Source organism: Taurulus bubalis (assembly GCF_910589615.1).
Source record: "Taurulus bubalis genome assembly, chromosome: 4".
Taxonomy (NCBI): Eukaryota; Metazoa; Chordata; class Actinopteri; order Perciformes; family Cottidae; genus Taurulus; species Taurulus bubalis.
Window position 1 is genome coordinate 7,533,883 of NC_136592.1, and position 6,000 is coordinate 7,539,882.

The window sequence follows — 6,000 nt, forward strand, 5'->3', positions numbered from 1 at the left end:
CATGTATACACACTCAGCAGACTTTGAAGCTTTGAAGCAAAGAAAAACAAGCAGCAACTTGTATTGTGTTTAGTTATTTCATAGTTTGTTGTGTTTTTTTCACGTACCTCCGATGCAACAATACGTCGCTGAACCTTCTCCTCCTCCCAAAGCCCCATTTGACTTTTAATGATGACACGCTGAGTCAGCTGTAACGCCCGGACGCCACATGTTACGAGTGAGCATGAGAGGAGACTTACGGGCGTGTGAGCAGAGAAGATTAATTTAGCCCGCTGAGGGGGGAATTGTTCAAGTGAGTGGTGGGTGAAAAGTTTAAGGCATTATTTCGGGGGGTAAAAACTAAAAACTTCCTCATTCTGCATTGGTTACAGTCCGGTTAGCAACTTGTCTACTGTTAACCTTTATGAACAGATACCTGCACAGGAATGCAGATGCATTTTCTAAAAAGCAAAAATAAAAGCTGTGTCGTCGTATAGACGACAGCCGATGGATTCCAAGTGTGCGTTTTGCTGTCCACAGAGCCTGCTCCAACACGACTGCTCTATACCGGGAAACCAGAGCGCCTCCGATACCAAAACTGTGGTGCCCATGGATTTTGCATTCATGAGCAGATGGAGATAAAAGAAAAGAAGAAACAAAACATAGTTAAGAGTAACAGATTAGCATCTGAAAAGCTTAAAGTAACGGCTGAAACAACTAGAAGTAATGGTGGAATGAATAAATTGGATACAATTTATGCGTAACTGCTTGAAATATAGAGCTTCTGCCATCTGTGGCCGGATCCACAGCTACAGTGAGTCAAAGGAAACTGCCCCACAATTCCCCACAACAGTCCTCTGTCCGTTTCCCGTCTTCATCGCTCCCCGCTCTCTCAAGCGCGGACCTCTCTGTCTTCTCACTCAGTCGCCACTCCATTGAGGAGGACTGGAACAATCCACATGCGTTTCACTGCTATTCGAGACACACAAGCTGCCCTTCTCGCAAGGATCGGAGCGTTCTCGATTGAGAGGAAATCAACCTGCTCTTCTTTCCCGTCGGCTGTTAAATGTGCCGTATGTAGCGGTTTATAAATTAAAATTCCCACCTTGGTGAAATGTAAGTGAACGCATCAGCCTCCATAGTCACAGCAGTAGTATTATTGGTGGTAGTGTTTCTCAAAATCAAGACCACATTTCCCATAAACTTCATTGCTTCCTGCCCCCCAGCATTCTTCCTGAAGAAGATAAACATGGTGGAAATGAGTTTTCCAGCCTATTTATTTCTCCTTTCCACCATCTGAAGTTGTTTCTGCCCCACTTCTTGTTTAGCGGGAGAATAAACATTCACTCGTGTTCATGTCGCGTCCAGTCGGTGATCATTTCACATCGTCAAATGTAGAGGGTGTAATAGAAAAGGCATTGAGACCATGTGTGTGTCGGCACCATCGGCCAGAGGACCATAAAGCTCTCGCTGCGTGTAACCCAGTGGAGTCCGGATGTTTTTACACCCCAAAAACTGAGAAAACATTCCAAAATGCTCTCACGACCGGATGAAAAGCAATTGGAAGGCAATATAGTCAATATATAGTCGATATATAGTCGATATATAGTTAATATATAGACAATATATAGTATATCACACGGCACAAACATTGGTCAGATGACTCTGCATCCACTGAATGGTGAGCTGATCCACAATCCAATCCCTATAAACGTGCTCAGTCGTAGATAATGAAAGAGGGGGGAGGAAGCATCAGAACGTGTGTGTGTGTGTGTGTGTGTGTGTGTGTGTGTGTGTGTGTGTGTATTATAAGTATTAATATGCATAATGCATTCAGATGCAGTCATGCAGCCCGGCAATAAAAATGCAGGCATTATGCACTATCAGATCATCATTATCATCATCTGTTTCTCTCTTACACATACACACACACACACACACACACACACACACACACACACACACACACACACACACACACACACACACACACACACAGTGGAGCTATACAGCTGATCCTTGTGCCAAGTGTACATAGTGAGCGACCTGGGATTGACCCAGGTTTTACTGCTGCTACTGCAGAGACGGTGAGAGGAGACAAGAAGAGAGAGAGTCGGCGATAAAACAAGATGCATCATCATAATCATCATCATCATCGTCGTCATCATCATAGACATCGTCGTTATTGACATCCATCATGGGAATAAAGAGAGAAGAGTTGATGAATCAAACAGAAAGACAGAAAGTGGTGCACATTTGTTTTTCTACAGAAATCCCTGAACACAACTTATAAATGAGTACACACACACACACACACACACACACACACACACACACACACACACACACACACACACACCTCTAGGATAGCGCTGGCTATACATGGTGCTGACTTCACAAATAAAAAAACTGAAGCCTGTGACTTTTTTTGTATTCATCTGCTCAGCATTCTTACTTAATACCAATAAAGTTATTTCAAACCAGACGTGTCTCGGTGAAGTAAATGTTGTTAGTTATATACTTAATATCTGTGTACATACAACATGTAGTGTGGCTAGGGACAACCTGCCATCTTTGTTTCAGTTTGATAGTCGTGTTAATTACCTCTGAAGAAAAAAACTATCTGCTCGATGAACAAAATAAGCGTGTCACGTGGTCGTATGGAACAAAGCTCTGGTGCTGGTTAGCGAGCAGCGAGAACAAGCTCTCACCCTGTTCCCTCACACAGTCACACAAACTCATAACCATAAATGTCCCTGTTCTCTTTATGAATGTGCCCGTTTCAGATGAATATACGATCATCTGGAAGGAGAGACAATTCAGAGTCTGTGGCCCAACTCGATCATGACTTGAAAAAAAGGCTAGCGAGGCCGATAAGTGTCGGCTGCTTCCAATGTAACAGCAGCCCACTTTGGACACGCTCTCTTTCATGTGGTTTCAGCTTCTTAGCAGAAAGTTGTCAAACTGTTTCCAGCAGAAAAGGAAAGTGACAAAAAAGAAATCCCTTTCAAATGAAACATCGAAGGAGCAAACAATGCTGTCTGTCAATGGCTGGCTGTGTGTCTGCTCACTGAGCAAGGCTGAAGAGGAGTGGATCAGCAGAACGGACAGGTCTTTAAACGTGGGAAACACCACACGCACACACATGCACACACACACACACACACACACACACACACACATGGCCTCCATCTACCCACATCAGGGCAGCGGACGTGTTGTGTGTTTGTTTATGTGCTTCCATTTTGCTGTGGTATGCTCTCTCTCACGAACACAGACAGACGCACACAGACACACACACACACACACACACACACACACACACACACACACACACACACACAGCTGGTTGGCCATGGGGAAAGTCAATGTTTGGGCTATAACAGTGGAGTGGAGAAGACACCTAAATGTGCACTCAAATTCACCCCTCGCCAGGGAATTCACAAACACTTGCACATTTCCTCCTGCTCGATTTCACCAACTCTCTCTCACACACACACACACACACTCGCACACACAACACAACACACACACACACACGCACACACCATCACAAGCACAAAGAAAACTGTTTCTCTCACCCTCCATGCTGCCTTATTTTAATGTTTTCACCTTGAGATGGACAGCTGAATAAAGCAGAAAAACAAGGCGTGGCCGTGATCCAGCGGGACTGAACCACAAGTCTCTGTTTAGAGGGACTATTTCCCATTGGTCATCTGAAACAGTATGTATATAGAGTACACAGCTTTGTTCAATAAGTGTGCTACTCCTTTTTTATGTATCATACAGAAAACAATGTAACACAACACATTATTGCACAGTCCAGCGTTTTCTGTCATCTATTCCCTACATGTGTCTCGTGGTATTACTTCCCAACTGTGTTTATAATATCCTTTCATTCTTCCGGTCCCGGCGCCTTAGTGAACTTTTGCAAACCTCTGTCCGAGTTCTGCTTCTAGGTCCAAAACTCCACTGTTCTCAACCCGTCTGACCCCTGGCGAGATGGTTAGAAGGATAAAGCGCCGCAGCTGGATTTCTCGGGATGTAACGAGATTACACGGAAATCTGTCTTGCAGCTAGGGGCGTGGCCTAGGTGTGAGCGAGACACATTGCCGGCTCTTAAATCATCAACTAAAAGATAAAGTCAAGTATGTGTTTGCCTGCGTTTAATTAAAATAACAAACACGTTATTCAGGAAAATGTGAAAAAAGGAAAAAGTGAATGTGACGGTTGCACTGCTGACAGTTCTAGTGTGTGTACTTTTGCCAAAGAGACAGTTTGTCACCGTCAGACGGGGTTTGGTTGCATTCGGTTTCATGCAACTAGCACACAGTAACAACGCTAGCATGCTAAAGTAGATATGTGTAAACATGTTAGTTGCCTTTGTTTAGCGTGCTATTAATTTCAAAAGTACAGCTGAGGCTGATGGGAATGTCTTCCGTGTTTCAGTAGAAACAATGTTAAGAGATCATACAATTAATACGAAGTTCAGCATTGTGAATTGTATGGCCTTTATGGCTGTGCTCACTTTCACGGACCTACAAAATGTCAGACTGGACCGAATTGATGGACCAACCCAAATTGCCCCCACTAGTAAAACCAAGAGACTATGAAGGCTAACTTCCTGAAAGATATGAAACATAATTAAATGGAAATTAGTTTGTCAACTATCTAAAAAGACTTGGTATATTCAACCGGATTAAATTATGACAATTATGATACATGGCCTTTGGAGTGGACAATAACGTTTCTTGACACCATAATTCTTATAATGCACTTTGGTTGACATACAACTTGGTTGACAGGCTGTATGGGAGGCCAACGCAGACTCTTAAATGTGAGCGTTGGTACAAAAGCACAGCACAGGATTGTCAGTACCCTTTGAGCTCCATTCACACAGACACACACACACACGTGTTGTAATAAGCGGCACATTGACATAGCAAATGGCAGGAAGACAGAGAGCGTCATTATTGGCTCCGTATTCTGCCTCCATCCATTTAACGAATCTATTAGAGAACATCACACACTGCGAAAGAGCAGCGATTGTACAGCAATGTGACAAATGGTCTCCGGCAGCAAGCACTGACTCATCGGCACTGAAAGTACAAGGAGCCTCTGATGCGTCTCAGCCTGCATCTCCGTGCCAACGTCATCCGTGTGATAGTCCTGCCTCTCGGTGGGAGCGATGTTGCAGCGTAATGAGCTGACGGAGCTCGGTGATTTCCTGTCTGGCCTGTAAAAGCAGCACGTGCCTCTTCCTGTATCCTCCTCTGTGGGGTCCCACCTGGGGCCCCACACACACATCAACATCGCCTCCACTGCCTGGCAGCTGCACCTAATAAGTACCGACAGGAGGAGAAAGTCCCTGTGTTACAGCCACAGTGGTCCTCCGTCAGCGCTGCTGTAGTATTCAGAGGGCCTGCAGTGGGCGGTGAGTGTTTGTCTGACCCGCTCAGCTCCCAGCCCACACTATTAAAACTAGCGGCCAGCGTGAAGCCTACGCAGGGAATATCGAGAATGCCGAGCCAAAAAACACAAATAGAATCCATTCATCAAACTCAAGAAGAGTGTAGCACAGTTTGCATTAAAACTTTCAACTAGTCCAGGATGTGCTCGCAGCAGGGGGGTAGAAGACACATCGCCGCAATGTCATGATAGCTTAATGGACATTTAAAGTATTTAATCCAACTGGTTAAAAACAGTCAAAATATGAGGTAAATGTAAGTTTTTTACACTTTCTAACACATGGCTGGCCAACATGCCACATGGAATTGTGCAAGTACAGCAAGTATAGTGCTAACGGAGACTTTACGCAGAGTTAGCGCTGCAGGTCGTGAGAAATAAACTATGAGCACACCAAAACATCAACGGGCACCACCAGTTAAAAATCACAGAAGTGCGACAATAATGAATTCAGGATGTTATGCTTCTACAAACAGCAACTTCTACCCAAAACATTGGTAGCTGCCGAAAAAAACAGACAGAATCTCCAGGTATGAAAAGCGAAGCAAATGAGGA

General features: G+C 44.4%; 1 protein-coding gene across 1 annotated transcript in view; it reads right to left on the reverse strand.

Annotated features, from left to right (window-relative positions):
- The window catches only part of mtss1lb (MTSS I-BAR domain containing 2b), a gene marked incomplete at both ends in the record, with an annotated part of 60,995 nt that overhangs the window by 36,070 nt on the left and 18,925 nt on the right, over positions 1 to 6,000 (reverse strand). The window lies entirely within an intron of this gene.